Consider the following 17,086-nt stretch of genomic DNA (forward strand, 5'->3'; position numbering starts at 1 on the left):
GCCACTTTGGGACCCTCCCCTTGGGGCCTATCCACCAGAGAGGCTAGAAGCAGGTACCCGGAAAACCCGGGACCCCAAGCATCCGTGGCACGGAGTTGCCGGAGTCAGGTCTCCTGCACTGAATAGCCATGTGGTTTGTGCTTGCACAGTTGCCTTGGCCTCCTCTTGCAGGCCTCCTTTCCACATTAGAACCCTTCCTGTAGGGCCTACCCACCAGAAGGGCTAGAAGTAGGTATCCCAGAAACCCAGGGACCCCGATAATTCACGGCACAGGGCAGCCAGAGTCCCCATTAGCTGCGCTGAATCGCCCTGTGGTTTGTGCTTGCGCTGGTGCCTCTCCCTCCACTTGCAGGCCTCCCTGATGCTTTCGAACATTCCCTGTGGTGCGTAACCGCCAGAGGGGATAGAAAAAGGACCTCAAAAACCCCTTGATCCCGAGCATGTGCAGCACGTGCTGGACAGAGTCTGCATCCCTTGCACTGAATCGCTGTGTGGTTTGTGCTTGCACCGGTGCCTCGACCTCCACTTGCAGGCCTCCCTGCCATGTTGGGACCATTCCCGCAAGGCCTACCCACCAGAGGGGCTAGAAGCAGGTATCCCAGAAACCCACGGACCCAAGCATTCGTGGCGGGGGGCGGCCAGAGTCCTCATCTGCTGCACTGAATTGCTGTGTGGTTTGTGCTTGCACTGCTTCCTTGGCCTCCACTTGCAGGCTTCCCTGAAACGTTGGGACATTCCCTGCAGTGCATAACCGCCAGAAAGGATAGAAAAAGGACCTCAAAAACCTTGTGACCCCAAGAATGTGCAGCATAGGGCAGACAAAGTCCCCATCTCCTGCACTGAATCATCGAGTGGTTTGTGCTAGCAACAGTGCCATGACCTCCCCTTGCAGGCATCCCTGCCACGTTGTGACACTGTCCGCTGGGCCCTTCCACCCCTGGGCCATGAACTCTGGTCCCCAGGAAGCCCTTGACTACGAGTATGCATGGCACGTGGTGGACAGAGTCCCCGTCTCCTGCACTGAATTGCCATGTGGTTTATGCTTGCACTGATGTCTCGAACTCCCCTTGCAGGCCTCCCTATGATGTTGGGACCCTCCCGTGGGGCCACACCACCAGAAGGGCTAGAAACAGGGACCCCAGTAACCCCGTGACCTTGAGCATGCCTGGCATGGGGCGGCGAAAGTCCCCGTCCCCTGCACTGAATCTCCGTGTGGTTTTTGCTCGCACTGGTGTCATGGCCTCCACTTGCAGGCCTCCGTGCCACTTTGGGACCCTCCCCGTGGGGCCCAGCCGCCCCTGGGCTGCCAACCCCGGACTCCACGGACCCCAACACCCTGAACATGCATAGCACAGGTCGGCCAGAGTCCCCGAACCATGCAATGAATCACCGTGTGGTTTGTGCTTACACTGTTGCCTCAGCCTCACCTTACAGGTCTCCCTGACGCATTGGGACCCTCCCCTTGGTGCTTACCTGCCAGAGGGGTGAGAACCGGGGACCCCAGGAACCCTGAGACCCCGAGTATGCATGGCATAGGGCGGCCAGAGTCCCATCTCCTGCACTGAATCGCCGTGTGATTTCTACTTGCACTGGTGTCTTGTCCTCCCCTCGTAGGCCTCCCTGCCACGATGGGACCCTCCTGGCAGGTCCCAGTCACCCCTGGGCTGCGCACCCCAGTTCCTATGGACCCCAGGACCCCAAGCATGCACAGCACAGGGCGGGCAGAGTCCCCGACCCCTGCACTGAATCTCTGTGTTGTTTGTGTTTGCACTGGTGCCCTGGCCTCTCCTTGCAGGCCTCCCTGCCTCTTTGGAACGCTCCCTGCAGGGCCTACCCATCAGATAGACTAGAAGCAGGGATCCCAGAAACCCCAAGACCACGAGCATGCACAGAAGAGGACGGCCAGGGTCTCTGTCCCTGCATTGAATCACCTTGTGGTTTGTGCTTGCACTGGTGCCTCAGCCTCCCTGGCAGGCCTAGTTGCCGCATTGGGACCCTCCCTGCGGGGCTTAGTCACCAGAGGGTCTAGAAACAGGGACCCCAGAAACCCCATGACCTGGAGCATGCGTGGCATGGAGAGGTAAGGGTACCCGTCCCCTGCACAGAATTTCCATGTGGTATGTGCTTGCACCAGTGCTCAGCCTCCCCTTAAAAGCCTCCCCGCCGCATTGGGATCCTCCCTGCAGGGTTTACCCATCAGAGGGTCTAGAAGTAGGGACCCCAAATACCCCACGACCCTGAGCATGTGAGGCACGGGGCGGCCAGAGTTCCTGATCAATTCACAGAATCGCCATGTGGTTTGTGCTTGCACCGGTGCCTCGGCCTCCACTTGCAGGCCTCCCAGCCACGCTGGGAAACTCTCCACAGGGCCTCACCACCAGAGAGGCTAGAAACAGGGACCCCAGAAACCCCGTGACCCCGAGCATGCATGGCACGGGTCTGCAAGAGTCCCTGTCCCCTGCACTGAATCACCGTGTGGTTTGTGCTTGCTCTGGTGCCTTGGCCTCCACATGCAGGCCTCCCTCCCTGCTGCATTCAGACCCTCCCCGTGGGTCCCAGCCACCCCTGGGCCACGAGCCCTGGACTCCAGGGAACCTGGGATCCCGACCATTTGCTGCTCGGGTTGGCCAGAGTCCCCAAGCCCTGCACTGAATTGCTGTGCGATTTGTCCTCACACAGGTGCTTCCACCCACCTTGCAGGCCTCCCTGCCACGCTGGAACCCTCCCCGCCGGGCCTAACTGCCAGAGGGTCTAGAAATAGCGACCCCAGAAACCACAAGACCCCGAGTATGCGTGGTATAGAGAGGTCAGATTTCCCGTCTGCTGCACTGAATCACCATTTGGTTTCTGCTTGGCCCGTTAAATCGACCTCCACTTGCAGGACTCCTTGCCACGTTTGGCCCCTCCTCGCAGGTCCAAGCCACCCCTAGGCCATGATCCCCAGCCCCCAGGGACCCCAGGATGCTGATCATGTGCGAACAGGTCGGCCAGAGTCCCCGACCCCTGCAATGAGTCACTGTGTGGTTTGTGCTTGCACTAGTAACTTGGCCTCCCCTTGAAGGCCTCAATGTTGCATTGGGACCCACCCCTTGGGGCCTACCTGCCAGAGGGGCTAGAAGAAGGGATCCCAGAAAACCTGGCACTCTGAGCATGCATGGCATGGGGTGGCCAGAGTCTTGTCCCCTGCATTGAATTGCCGTGTGGTTTGTGCTTGCACTGGTGACACGGCTTCTCCATGCAGGCCTCTCCATCACATTGGGACCACCCCCATGGGGCCCAGCTGCCCCTGGGCCATGAAACCCGGACCCCTGGGACCCCGGGTTCCCAACCATGTGCAGCATGGAGACGCCAGAGCCCCTAACCAGGCACTGAGTTGCTGTGTGGTTTGTTCATGCACTAGTGCCTCAGCCTCCCCTTGCAGGCTTACCTGCTGTGTTGAGGCCATCCCCGCAGGGCCTGCCTGATAGTCGGGCTAGAAGCAGTACCCTAGAAACCCCAAGACCCTGAGCATTCGTGGCATGGGGCGGCCAGAATCCCCAACCCCTGCAATAAATCGCTGTGTGCTTTGTGCTTGCACTGGTGCGTTGGCCTCTGCTTGCATACCTCCCTGAGGCGTTGGGACCCTCCCCTTTGGGCCTACCTGCAAGAGGGGCTAGAAGCAGGGACCCCAGAAACCCTGGCACCCTGAGCATGCACGGCATGTTGCAGCCAGAATCCCATCTCCTGCACTGAATCGTTGTGTGGTTTGTTCTTGTACCGGTGCCCCTGCCTCCCATTGCAGGCATCCCTGCCATGTTGGGACCCTCCTAGTGGATCCCAGCCATGCCTGCACTGATAACCTAGACTCCAGGGACCCCGGGACCCCAAGCATGCACAGCACGGTGTGGCCAGTATCCCGTCTACTGCACTGAATCACCGTATGCTTTGTGCTTGCACAGGTGCCTCGGCTTCCAATTGCAGGCCTCCCTGCCGCGTTGGGACCCTTCCCGTAGGGCCCAGCCACACCTGGTCTGCGAATCTCGCTCCCCAGGGACACCAGGAACAGGAGCATGTGCAGCACGGGTCAGTCAGAGTCCTCGTCACCTGCACTGAATCGCCTTGTGGTTTGTACTTACACTGGTGCCTCAGCCTCCCCTTGCAGGCCTCCCAGCCACGTTGGAACCTTCCCCGCAGGGCCTGCCGGACAGAGGGCTTAGAAGCAGGGACGCCAGACACCCCATGACCATGACCATGCTTGGCACGGTGTGGCCAGTGGCCCTGTCCGTTGCACTGAATCATCATATGGTTTGTGCTTGCACTGGAGCCTCGGCCTCCCATTGCAGGCCTCCCTGCCGCTTTGGGACCCTCACAGCGGGGACTAACCCCCAAAGTGTCTAGGAACAGGGACCTTAAAATCCCCTTAACCCCGAACATTTGCGACATGGTGCAGTCAGAGCCCCAACACCTGCACTGGATTGCTGTGTGGTTTCTGCTTGCACCGGTGCCTTGGCCTCCCCTTGCAGGCCTCCCTGCCACATTGGGACGCTCCCCCTGGGGCCTACCCACCTGAAGGACGAGTAGCAGGCTCTCCAGAAACCTGTGACCCTGAGCAGGAATGGCATGGGGTGGCCAGTGTCCCTGTCCCCTGCACTGAAACACCATGTGGTTTGTGCTTGCACCGGTGCCTCGGCCTCCCCTTGCATGTCACCTGCCACGTGGGGCCCTCCCAGCAGGGCCTATCCACCAGAGGGGCAAGAATCAGGGACCCCAGCAACCCTGTGACACAGATCATGGGTGGTATGGGGCAGCCAGCATCCCCGACCCCTGCTCAGAATCACTGTGTAGTTTCTGCTTGCATTGGGGCCTCGGCCTCCCTTTTTGGCCTCCCTGACGCGTTTGGGCCCTCACGCGGGGCCTTAGAGCTAGACAGAGTAGAAACAGGGAATCCAAAAACGAAGTGACCCTGAGCATGTGCAGTACGGGGCGGCCAGTTTCCCCGTTCCCTGCACTGAATCTCCATGTGGTTTTTACTTGCGCCAGTGTCTCTGCCTCCATTTGAAGGCCTCCCTGCCATGTTGGGACCATCCCCGCGGTGCCTAGCCGCCCAAGGGCCTTGAACCCCAGATCTCAGGGATCCCAGGACCCTGAACATGTGCAGCATGGATACGCCAGAGTCCCTCACCCACGAACTGAATTGATGTGTTCTTTGTGCTTGCACCGGTGCCTCAGCCTCCCCTTGCAGACCTCCCTGCCGCGTTGGGAGCCTCCCCGCGGGGCCTACTGGCAACAGGGGCTAGAAACAGGGGCCCCAGAAACTCCATGACCCCAAGCAAGTGCGGCACAGTGCGGCCAGAATCCCGTCCCCTGTACTAAATTGGTGTGTTGTTTGTGCTTGCACCGGTGCCTAGGCCTGCCCTGGCAGGCCTCCCTGCCACGCTGGGACCCTCCCCATGGGGCTCAGCCAACTCTGGGCTGTGAATCCCCATCGCCAGGGACCCCTGGATCCCGAGCATGTGCAGCAGAGGGCGGCCAGTGTCTCTGTCCACTGCACTGAATTACCATGATTTGTGCTTGCACTGGTGCCTCTGCCTCCACTTGCAGGCCTCCTTGCAGCATTCGGATCTTCAAGCGGGGCCTACCCACCACAGGGGCTAGAAACAAGGACCTCAGAAACCCTGTGACCTGGAGCATGCGTGGCCCAGGGTGGCCAGAGTGCACGTACCCTGCACTGAATCGCCGTGATTTTGTGCTTGCACGGATATCTCGGCCTCCCTTGCAGGCGTCCCTTCTGCATTGAGGCCCTCCCCGTGGTGCCCAGCTGCTTCTGGGCTGCGAACCCCAGACCCTAGGGACCCCAGGACCCCGAGCATGTGCATGAGGCGACCAGAGTCCCCAACCTCCGCACTAAATTTCCATGTGGTTTGTGCTTGTTCCAGTGCCTTGACCTCCCTTTGCAGGCCTCCCAGCCGCTGTGGGGCCTTCCCCGCGGGGCTCATCGGTCCCTAGTCCATGAACTCCAGTCCCCTGTGACCGTGGGACCCTGAGCATGCACAGCACGGGGCGGCCAGGGTCACCGTCTCCTGCACTGAATCGCCATGTGGTTTCTGCTTGCACCAGTGCCTTGGCTTCCCCTTACAGGCCTCCCTGCCACGTTGGGACCCTTCCCGCGGGGCCTACAGGACAGAGGTGCTAGAAGCAGGGGCCCCAAAAACCCCAGTACCCCAAGTATGCATGACATGAGGCGGCAAAAGTCCCCATTACCTGAAATGAATTGCCATGTGGTTTGTGATTACACCGGTTCCTCAGTCTCCCCTTGCATGCCTCCCTGCCGTGCTGGGACCCTCCCAGCATGGTCCATCCCCCCCTTGGCCGTGAACACCGTTCCACAGGCACACCAGGACCCCAAGCATGCACAGCACAGGGTGACCAGAGTCCCTGTCCCCTGCGCCGAATTTCCGTGTTTTGTGATTGCACCAGTGCCTCAGTCTCCCATTGCAGTCCTCTCTGCCATTGTGGGACCCTCCCCACAGGACCCAGCCACCCCTGGGCCATGAACCCTGGATCTGAGGAACCCCGGGATCCCATGCATGTGCAGCACGTGTCGGCCAGAGTCCTCAAACCCTGCACTGAAAAGCCGTGTGGGTTGTGCTTGTAGCAGTGCCTTGGCCTCCATTTGCAGGCCTCCCTGAGGCGTTGGGACCCTGCCTGAGGGGCCTACCCACCAGAGGGGCTAAAAGCAGGTACTCCAGAAACCCCAGGACCATGAGCATGCACAGCAAGTGGCAGACAGAGTCCCCGTTCCCTGCACTGTACTTCTGTGTGGTTTGAGCATGCACCAGTGCCTCAGCCTCCACTTGCAGGCCTCCCTGCCGCGTTGAGACCCTCCCCACGAAGGCCATCTGCCCCTAGGCTGCTAACCCCGGTCCCGAAGGACCCCAGGACCCCAATCATGCTCAGCATGCATCAGCCAGAATCCTTGTCCCCTGCACTGAAACTTCGTGTGGTTTGTGCTTGCACCATTGCCTTGGCCTCCCCTTGCAGGTCTCCCTGCCGCGTTGGGACCCTCTCTGCGGGGTCTTCCCGCCAGAGGGGCTACAAGAAGGGACCCCAGAAACTCAGTGACCCCAAGCATGTGCGGCACAGGGGTCCAGAGTCCCCGTCCACTGCACTGAATCACCGCATGATTTGTGCTCACAGTGGTGCCTCAGTGTAGACTTGCAGGTCTCCCTGACACGTTGGGACACTCCCCGTGGGACCCAGACGCCCCTAGGCCGCGAACCCAGGTCCCAAGGGACCCCAGGATGCCTAGCATTCACAGCACTGTGCGGCTAGAATCCCCGTCCTGTGCACTGAATCGCCATGTGGTTTGTGCTTGCCCTGCAGCCTTGCCCCCCTCTTGCAGGCCTTCCTACCGCGTTGGGAACCTCCCTTCGCGGCCTACCTACCAGAGGGGATAAAAGCAGGGAACCCAGAAACTCCAGGACCCTGAGCATGCATGGCATGGTGAGGCCAGTTTCCCTGTCCCCTTCACTGAATTGCCCTGTGGTTTGTGCTTGCACCAGTCCCTAGATCTCCCCATGCAGGCCTCCCTTCCGGGTTGGGACCCTCCCCACAGGGCCTACCTGCCAGAGGGGATAGAAGAAGGGACCTCAGAAACCCCTTCAACCCAAGCATGTGTGGCATGGGCAGCCAAGTCCCTGTCCCATGCACGGAATGGCCATGTGGTTTGTGATTGCACCGGTGACTTGTCCTCCCATTGCAGGCATTCCTGCCACTTTGGGACCCTACATGTGGGGCTTACTCACCAGACGGGCTAGAAGAAGGGACCTCAGAAAGTCCATGACACCAAGCATGCATGGCACAGGCGACCAGAGTCCCCGTCTCCTGCATTGAATTGCCCTGTGGTTTATGCTTGCACTGGTGACTTGGTCTCAAATTGCAGGAATCCCTGTCGCATTGGAATCCTTCCCGTGGTGACTACCTGCCAGAGGGGCTTGAAGCAGGTACCCCAGAACCCCGGGGACACTGAGAATGTGTGTGACGGTGCGGCCAGTGTCCCGTCCCCTCACTCAATCGTCGTGTGGTTTGAGATTGCACAACTGCCATGGCCACACTTTGCAGGCCTCCCTGTAGCTTTGGGACCCTCCCTGCAGGGCCCAGCCACCCTTGGGCCATGAACCCCAGATCACAGGGACCCCGGGAACCCGAGCATATGCAGCACAGGTAGGCCAGAGTCCCCGACCACTGCACTGAATCGCCATGTGGTTTGTGCTTGGAAAGGTGCCTCGGCCTTTACTTGCAGGCCTCCCTGCCACGTTGGGACCCACCCCACAGGGCCTACCCTCCAGAGCGGCTAGAAGCAGGGACTCCAGTAACCCTGGGACCCTGAATATGGGCGGCATGGTGCGGCATGTGTCCCCAGCCCATGCACTGATTCGCCGTGTGATTTGTGCTTGCACCGGTGCCTCGGCCTCAACTTGCCTGACTTCCTGCCGTGTTGGGACCCTCACCGCGGGGCCTAGCGCCCCTCAGCTGTGAACCCCAGAACCCAGAGACCCCAACACCCCGAGCACGTGCAGCACATTTGCGGCCAGATTCCCTGAGCCCTTCACTGAAACGCTGTGTGGTTTGTGTTTGCAATGGTGCTTTGGCCTCCCCTTGCAGACCTCCTTGCCGCTTTGGGACCCTCCCCGCGGGGCCCAGCCACCCATGGCCCATGAACCCCAGAGCCCATGGACGCTGCGGACGCTGAGCATGTGTGGCATGGGGCGGCCAGTGTCCCTGACCCCTGCACTGAATTGCCATGTGTTTGTTCTTGCACTGGTGTCTTGGCCTCCACTTGCAGGTCTCCTTGCCGTGTTGGGGCCCTCCACACTGGGCCAACCCGCCAGAAGGGTTAGAAGCAGGGACCCGAGAAACCATGGGACCCCCAGAATTTGTGGCATGGGGAGGACAGAATCCCCGCCCCCTGCAGTGAATTGCCTTGAGACTTGTGTTTCCACCGGTGCCTTGGACTCCACTTGCAGGCCTCCCTGCCCAGTTGAGACCCTCCCCACAGGACCCAGCTTGCCGTGGGCTGCGAACCTGGGCCCCAGTTACCCTGAGACCCCAAACATGCACAGCACATTGTGGCCAGAGTACCTGAGCCCTGCACTGAATTGCCTTGTGTTTTGTGCTTTCAGCAGTGTTTCGGCCTCCCCTGGCAGGCCTCTCTGCCTCGTTGGGACCCTCACCACAGGCCCCAGCTGCCCCTAGGCCACGAACCTGAGACCCCAGGGACCCCAGCACCCTGAGCTTGTGCAGCACGGGGAGGCCAGATTCCCCGCCCCATGCACTGAATTACCATGTGGTTTGTGCTTGCACTGGTGCCTCGGCCTCTCGTTGCAGGCCTCCCTGGTCCATTGGGATCATCCCCGCTAGGCCTGCCTGCCACCGGGACTATAAACAGGGACCCCAGAACCTCAGGATCCCAAGCATGCGCGGCACAGTTATGCCAGAATTCCCACCCCCAGCACTGAATCACCGTGTGGTTTGTGCTTGCACTGGTACCTCGGCCTCCCCATGCACGCCTCTGTGCAACGTTGGAACCCTCCCTACTGGGCCCAGCTGATTCTGATCCACGAATCCTGGACCCCAGAGACCCTGAGACACCTAGCATGCACAGCACCTTGTGGCCAGAGTCCCCGACACCTGCACTGAATCGCCATATGTTTTGTCCTTGCACTGGAGCCTCAGCCACCCCTTGCAGGCTTCCCTGCCGAGTTGGTACCCTCCCCGCGGGGCCTACCCACCAGAGGTTCTTAAAGCAGGGACCCCGGAAACCCCGGGAGACTGAATATGTGCAGCAAGGTGTGGCCATTTTCTGTGACCCCTGCACTGAATTGCCGTGTGGTTTGTGCTTGTACCAGTGCATCAGCCTCCACTTGCAGAGTTCACTGCCACGTTGGGACCCTCCCCGCATGGTCTACCCACTACAGGTGCTAGAATCAGAGACCCCAGAAACCCCAGGACCCAGAGCATGCGCGGTGCTGGGCGGCCAGAATCTCCACCCCCTGCAATGAATTGTCGTGTGGTTTGTGCTTGAATCGGTGCTTTTGCCTCCCATTGCAGGCCTCCCTACCTCGTTTGGACCCTCCCCGTGGGGCCCAGCTATGAACCCCATACCCCAGGTACCTGAGACCCTGAGCATATGCAGCACGTTGAGGCTGGAGTCCCCGACCCCTGCACTGAATCGCCCTGTAGTTTGTGCTTGCAACTGTGCCTCGGCCTCCCCTTGCAGGCCTTCCTGCCACGTTGCCCCCCTCCTAGAAGGGCAGAGCCAGTCCTGTTCAGTGAACTTGGAACCCAGGGACTGCAAGACCCCGAGCATGTGCAGCACGTTGCGGTCAGAGTCCCCGACCCCTGCACTGAATCGTCATGTGTTGTGTGCTTGCACCATTGCCACAGCCCTGTCTTGCAGGCCTCCCTGCCCTGTAGCGACCTTCCCAGCGTGGCCTACCCGACAGAGGGGCTAGAAGCAGGGACCACAGAAACCGCAGGACCTTGAGTATGTGTCGCATGTGGTGGCCAGAGTCCTCGCCCAGTGCACTGAATCACCGTGTGGTTTGTGCTTGCACTGGTGCCTTGGCCTCCCCTTGCAGGCCTCCCTGCCGTGTTGGGACTCTCACTGCATGGCCCAGCCACCCCTGGGCTACGAACCACATACCCCAGGTATGCCAAGACCCTGAGCATGCGCAGCATGTTGTGGCCAGATTCCCCAAACACTGCACTGAATGGCCGTGTGGTTTGTGCTTGCACCGGTGACTCGGCCTCCTCTTGCAGGCCTCATTGCAGCTTTTGGACCCTCCGGGCATGGCCTACCCGACAGAGGGATTAGAAGCAGGGACCCCAGAAACCCCAGGACCCTCAGCAAGTGCGGCTCAGTGAGGCCAGAGTCCCAGCCCGCTTCACTGAATCACTATGTGGTTTGTGCTTGCACCAGTGCCTTGGCCTCCGATTTCAGGCATCCCTGCCGCATTGGGACACTCCCTGTGGGACCCAGCCACCCTTGGGCCATGAAGCCTGGACCACAGTTACCCTGAGACCCTGAACATGCACAGTACTTTGCAGCCAGAGTCCCCGCCCCCTCCACTGAATTGCCATGTGATTTGTGTTTTCACCGTTGCCTCAGCCTCCACTTGCAGGCCTCCCTGCTGCGTTGGGACCCTCCTAGCATGGCCTACCAGCAAGTGGGTCTAGAAGAAGGGACTCCAGATACCACCGGATCCTGAGCATTCATGGCATATGGCAGCCAGAGTCCCCATCGAATGCACTGAATTGCCATCTGGTTTGTGCTTGCACCAGTGCCTCAGTCTCCCCTTGTAGGGATCCCTGCCATGTTTGGACCCTTGCCGTGGGGCCTATCTGCCTGAAGGGCTAGAAGCAGGGACCTGAGAAACCACGTGATCCTGAGTATGCTCGGGAGGCCTCCCTTTGCTGGCCTCCCTGCTGCACTGGGACCCTCCCCGCAGGGCCTACCCACCGGAGGGGCTAGAAGCAGGGACCCCAGAAACAAGGGACCCTGAGCATGAGTGGCAAGGGTCGGTCAGACTCCCCGCACCCTGCACTGCATTGCTGTGTGGTTTGTGCTTGCACCATTGCCTCAGCCTCCACTTGCAGGCCTTGCTGACACTTTGGGAGCCTTATCGCCATGCCTACCTGCCAAAGGGTCTAGAAGGAGGGACCCCAAAAACCCAGGGACCCTGATCATGCGTGGCAGGGGCGGCCAGAGTCCCCGCTTCCTTCACTGAATTCCCGTGTGGTTTGTGCTTGCACCATTGCCTCCGCCTCCACTTGCAGGTCTCCCTGCCACGTTGGGACCCTCCCCGCAGTGACCACCTTCCCCTGCTGCATGAAGCGCATACCCCAGGGACCCCAAGACCCTGAGCATGCAGAGCACCTTGTGGCCAGAGTCCCTGACCAATGTACTGAATCGCCATGTGATTTGTGCTTGCAAAGGTACTGCAGCCTCACCTTGCAGGCCTCCCTGCTGCATTGAGACTCTCTCCGTGGAGTCTACCCACCAGAGTGGGTAAAAGCAGGTACCCCAAAAACCAAGGGAGCATGAACATGCATGGCACGGGGCGGTCAGAATCCCTGACCACTGCAGTGAATTGCCATGTGGTTTGTGCTTGCACTGGTGACTTGGCCTCCCCTTGCAGGCCTCCCTGCCACGTGGGACCCTCCCCGTGGGGCCTAGCCAACACTGGGGGCAGAAGCATGGACCCCAGAAACTCTGCGACCCTGAGCATGTTCTGCAGCATGGGGCAGCCAGAATCATCACCCCCTGCACTGAATCGCTGAGATTTGTGCATTCACTGGTAACTCGGCCTCCCATTGCAGGCCCCCAGTCCTGTTGGGACCCTCCCCATGGGGCCTACCCGACAGAGGTGCTAGAAGCAGGGACCCCAGATATCCTGGGACCCTGACCATGAGAGGGACAGGATAGCCAGAGTCCCCACCACCTGCACTGAATCACCATGTGGTTTGTGCTTCCCTCTTGCCTCGGCATCCCCTTGCAGGGCTCCCTGTCTTGTTGGCACCCTCCCTGCTTGGCACAGCCACCGTGGGCCACGAACCCCAGACCCCAGGGACTCCGAGACCCCGAGCATGCACAGCATGTTGGGGCCAGAGTCCGCAACCCCAGCACAGAATCACCGTATGGTTTGTGCTTCCACCGGTGCCTCGGCCTCACATTGCAGTCCTCCCTGCTGCAATGGGACCCGCTCCACGGTGCCTACCCACCAAAAGGGCTAGAAGCAGGGGACCCAGAAACCCCGGGACCTCAAGTATTCATGGCACAGGGTGGCCAGAACCCCGACCACTGCATTGAATCATTGTGTGGTTTGTGTTTGCACCGGTTCCTAGTCTTCTGCTTGCAGGATTCCCTACCCCATTGGGACCCTCCCCGCAAGGCCTACCAGCCAAAGGGTCTATAAGCAGGGACCCAAGAAAACCCGGGACTCCGAGTATGCATGGCACGGTGCCAGAATCCCCGATCCCTGCACAGAATTGCCATGTGGTTTGTGCTTGCACTAGTGCCTCTGCCTCCCCTTGAAGGCCTTCCTGCCACGTTGGGACACTCCCCGCAGGGCCTACCCATCAGAGGGACTAGAGCATGCGCAGCACTTTGCAGTCAGAGTACCCGACCCATGCACTGAATCATCGTGTGGTTTGTGCTTACATAGCTGCCTTTGCCTCCCCTTGTGTCCTCCCTGATGGGTTAGGATCCTCCCTGACTCGTTAGGATCCTCTCTGCGGGGCCTACCCGCCAGAGGGTATAAAAGCAGGGACTTCAGAAGCCCCAGGACCCTAAGCCTGTGCAGCACGGGGATACTAGAGTCCCTGACCCCTGCACTGAATCGCTGTGTGGTTTGTGCTTTCATCGGTGCCTCAGAGTCCCCTTGCAGGCCTCTCTGCCTCATTGGGAAACTGCCGGCGGGGCCCAGCTCCCCCAGCCCATGAATCCTGGACCCCGGAAACCTGGGGATCCCGAGCATGCGTGGCAGGTGGCGGCCAGTGTCCCCAAACCCTGCATTGAATCGCTGTGTGGCTTGTGCTTGCGCCGTTGCATCAGCCTCCCCTTACAGGCCTCCCTGCCATGTTGGGACCCTCCACGCTGGGCCAACCTGCCAGAAGGGCTAGAAGCTGGGAGCCCAGAAACCGCAGGACCCCGAGAATGTGCAGGACGGGAAGGCCAGGGTCCCTGCCCCCTGTAGTGAATCACCCTGTGGTTTCTGATTGTACCAGTGCCTCGGCCACCCCTTGCAGGCCTCTCTGTGACATTGAGCGTTTCCGCGGGGCCCAGCCACCACTGTGCCATGAATGCCAGACCCCAGGAAACCTGACAACCTGAGCATGTGCAGCAGGTTGCAGCGAGAGTCCCTGAAACCCGCAATGAATTGCTGTGTATTTTGTTCTTTCACCAGTGCCTCAGCCTCCCCTTGTAAGTATCCCAGGAACTTTAGGACTCTCCCCGGGGGACCCAGCCGCCCCTGGGATGTGAACCTGAGACCACAGGGACCCCAAGACAGCGAGCTTGTGCAGCACGGGGAGGCCAGATTCCCCGTCCCCAGCACTGAATCTCCATGTGGTTTGTGCTTGCACTGATGCCTTGGCCTCCCCTTGCAGTTCTCCCTGCCGCATTGGGACCCTTCCCACTGGAATCAGCCGCCCCTGGGCCATGAACTCTGGACGACAGGGACCCCTGAAACCCTGAGCATACACAGCACTTTGCATCCAGATTCCCCGTCCCCTGCCCTGAATAGTTATGTGGTTTGTGCTGTACTGGTGCTTTGGCCTCCCCTTTCGGGCCTCCCTGCTGCGTTGGGACCCACCCCAGGGGTCCTACCCATCAGAGGGGCTAGAAGTAGGACCCCAGAAATCCCAGGACCACAAGCATGCATGGCACAATGCGGCCAGAGTCCCCGCCAACTGCACTGAATCACTGTGTGGTTTTTGCTTGCACTGGTGCCTCGGCCTCTTCTTGCAGGCCTCCTTGCCACGTTGGGATCCTCCCTGTGTAGCCTACGCTCCAGACAGGCTAGAAGCAGGGACCCCAGAAACCTCGGGACCCCAAGCATCTGCGGCACGTGGCGGCCTGTGTCCCCGCCTCTGCACTGTGTCGCCCTGTGGTTTATGCGTGCACCGGTGTTTTGGACTCCCTTTGCAGATCTTCCTGCCTCGTTGGGACTCTCCCCGTGGGGCCTTGCCACCCTGGGCCATGAACTCCAGACCCCAGGGACCCTGAGACCCCTGAGCATAAGCAGTACGTTGCGGCCTCGACCTCCCCATTCAAGCCTTCCTGCCACTTTGGGCTGCCCCACTTTGACCCGATATGCTTTGTGGGCATGAAGCAGGGAAGCCCAGGATCCCCAGGCCCTGCACATGCGTGGTTCAGAGGCAGATTCACCCACTGGGGGATCTCTGAAGCACCATTTTTTTTCTTTCACATCACACAGATGCCTTGACCTCATCTTTCAATCATTCTTGCCTCTTTGGTTTGCCCCCTGTGGGAACGAGATACTCCATGGGTGTGAAACAGGGATGCCCTGGATTCTCTGGGACCTATGCATGGGCGATTGGGAGTCACTTTCTCCTCGGGGTAACCTCTGCCACAACGTTGTTTTTTGTCCTTCCATAAGTCACAGGTGCCTCGATTTCTCCTTTGAAGGCTTACTGCCGCTTTGAGCTGCCCCCATGTGCTGATACACTCTGTGGGCATGAAGTAGGGACGTCCAGGATCCCCTGGACCCAGCACATGCGCAGTTGGGGGAAAATTGCCCATGCTGGGGACCCCTGGCATGCCATTGTTTTTCCTTCCACACCACACAGGTGCCTCGACCTCACTTTTCAAGACTTCCTGCCACTTCGGGCTGTCCCCTCTGGGCCCAAGATGCTCCTTGGGCCTGAATCAGGGATGCCCACAGTACTCTCAGTGCAGTGAATGCTCCGTTGAGAGGCACTTTCGTCCATTTGGGAGAGCTCTGTGGCCCCGTTTTCTTTCCTTCCACAATACACAGGGGCCTCGACCTCCCCTTTCAAGCATTCCTGCCGCCTTGGGCTGCCCCCTTTGGGCCCGAGATGCTTCATGCGTGTGAAACAGTGAAACCCATGATCCCCAGGACCCCACGTATGCAGGGTTTGGGGGCACTTTTGCACGTTGGGGAACCTCTGCCGCGCCATTAGTTTTTTTCCTTCCACACCACACAGATGCCTCGACCTCCCCTTTGAATCCTTCCTGCTGCTTTGTCTTGTCACCTGTAGGCCCAAGATGCTCTGTGACCATGAAACAGGGATTCCCAGGGTTCCCTGGGACCCGCACATGTGCGGTTGGGAGTCACTTTTGCCTGGGGGGGAACCTCTGCTGTGACTTTTTTGTCCTTCCATACCACACAGGTGCCTTGGCTTCCCTTTTAAGCCTCACTGCCGCTTTGAGCTGCCCCCCCGTGGGACTGAGACACTCTGTAGGCACGAAGCAGGGATGCCCAGGATCCCGTGGGCCCTGCACATGCATGGTTGGTAGCACTTTTGCCCATGTTGGGGACCTCTGGCATGCCGGTTTTTTTTTTTTTTCCCCCTTACACACCACACAGGTGCCTGGACCTTACCTTTCAAGCCTTCCTGCACTTGGGGCTGTCCCCCGTGGGCGTGAGATGCTCCTTTGGCCTGAATCAGGGATGCCCATAATGCCCTGGGTGCAGTGAATGCTCGATTGTTAGGCACTTTTGCCCGTTGGTGGAACCTCTGTGGCTCCTTTTTTTTCTCCTTCCACAACACACTGGGGCCTCCACCTCCCCTTTCAATCAATCCTCCCGCCTTTGGCTGCCCCCCTTGGGCCCAAGATCGTTCGTGGGTTCAAAGCAGGGAATCCCAGGATCCCCTGGGCCCCACACATGTGCGGTTGGGAGGCACTTTCACCTGTGGTGGGAACTCGGCCGCACCGTTTTTTATTTTTTTTCCTGCCATACCACACAGGTGCTTCGACCTCCCCTTTCAAGCCTTCCTGCAGCTTTGGGCTACCCCCCGTGGTCATGAAACGCTCCGTGGGTATGAAGCAGGGACAACAACGATCCCCTGGGCCCTACGCATGCATAGCTAGAAGGTAACTTCCCCCTTGTGGGTACATGTGCTGCGCGGATTTTTTTTTTCCTTTCTCAGCACACATGTGCCTCGACCTCCCATTTCAAGCCTTCCTGCCGCTTTGGGCTGCCCCCAGTGGGGATGAGACCCTCCGTGGGTATCAATCAGGGGCACCCAGTAACCCCTGGACCCCGCGCATGTGTGGTTGGAAACCAGTTCTGCCGGCGGATGGGATATCTGCCGTGCCACTTTTTTTTTCCTTCCTCACCACACATGTGCCTTGACCTACCATTTCAACGCTTCCTGACTCTTTGGGCTGTCGCCCGTGGGCTGGAGAAACTCCGGGGGCGTGAACCAGGGATGTGCAGGAACTTCTGGGCCCCAGGAATGCACTGTTGGGAAGCACTTATGTCTGTAGGGGGACCTATGCCGCACCACTTTGTTTTGTTTTCCTTCTGCACCACACAGGTGCCTCGACCTCCCCTTT

Source organism: Pongo pygmaeus, chromosome 17, assembly GCF_028885625.2.
Source record: "Pongo pygmaeus isolate AG05252 chromosome 17, NHGRI_mPonPyg2-v2.0_pri, whole genome shotgun sequence".
NCBI lineage: Eukaryota > Metazoa > Chordata > Mammalia > Primates > Hominidae > Pongo > Pongo pygmaeus.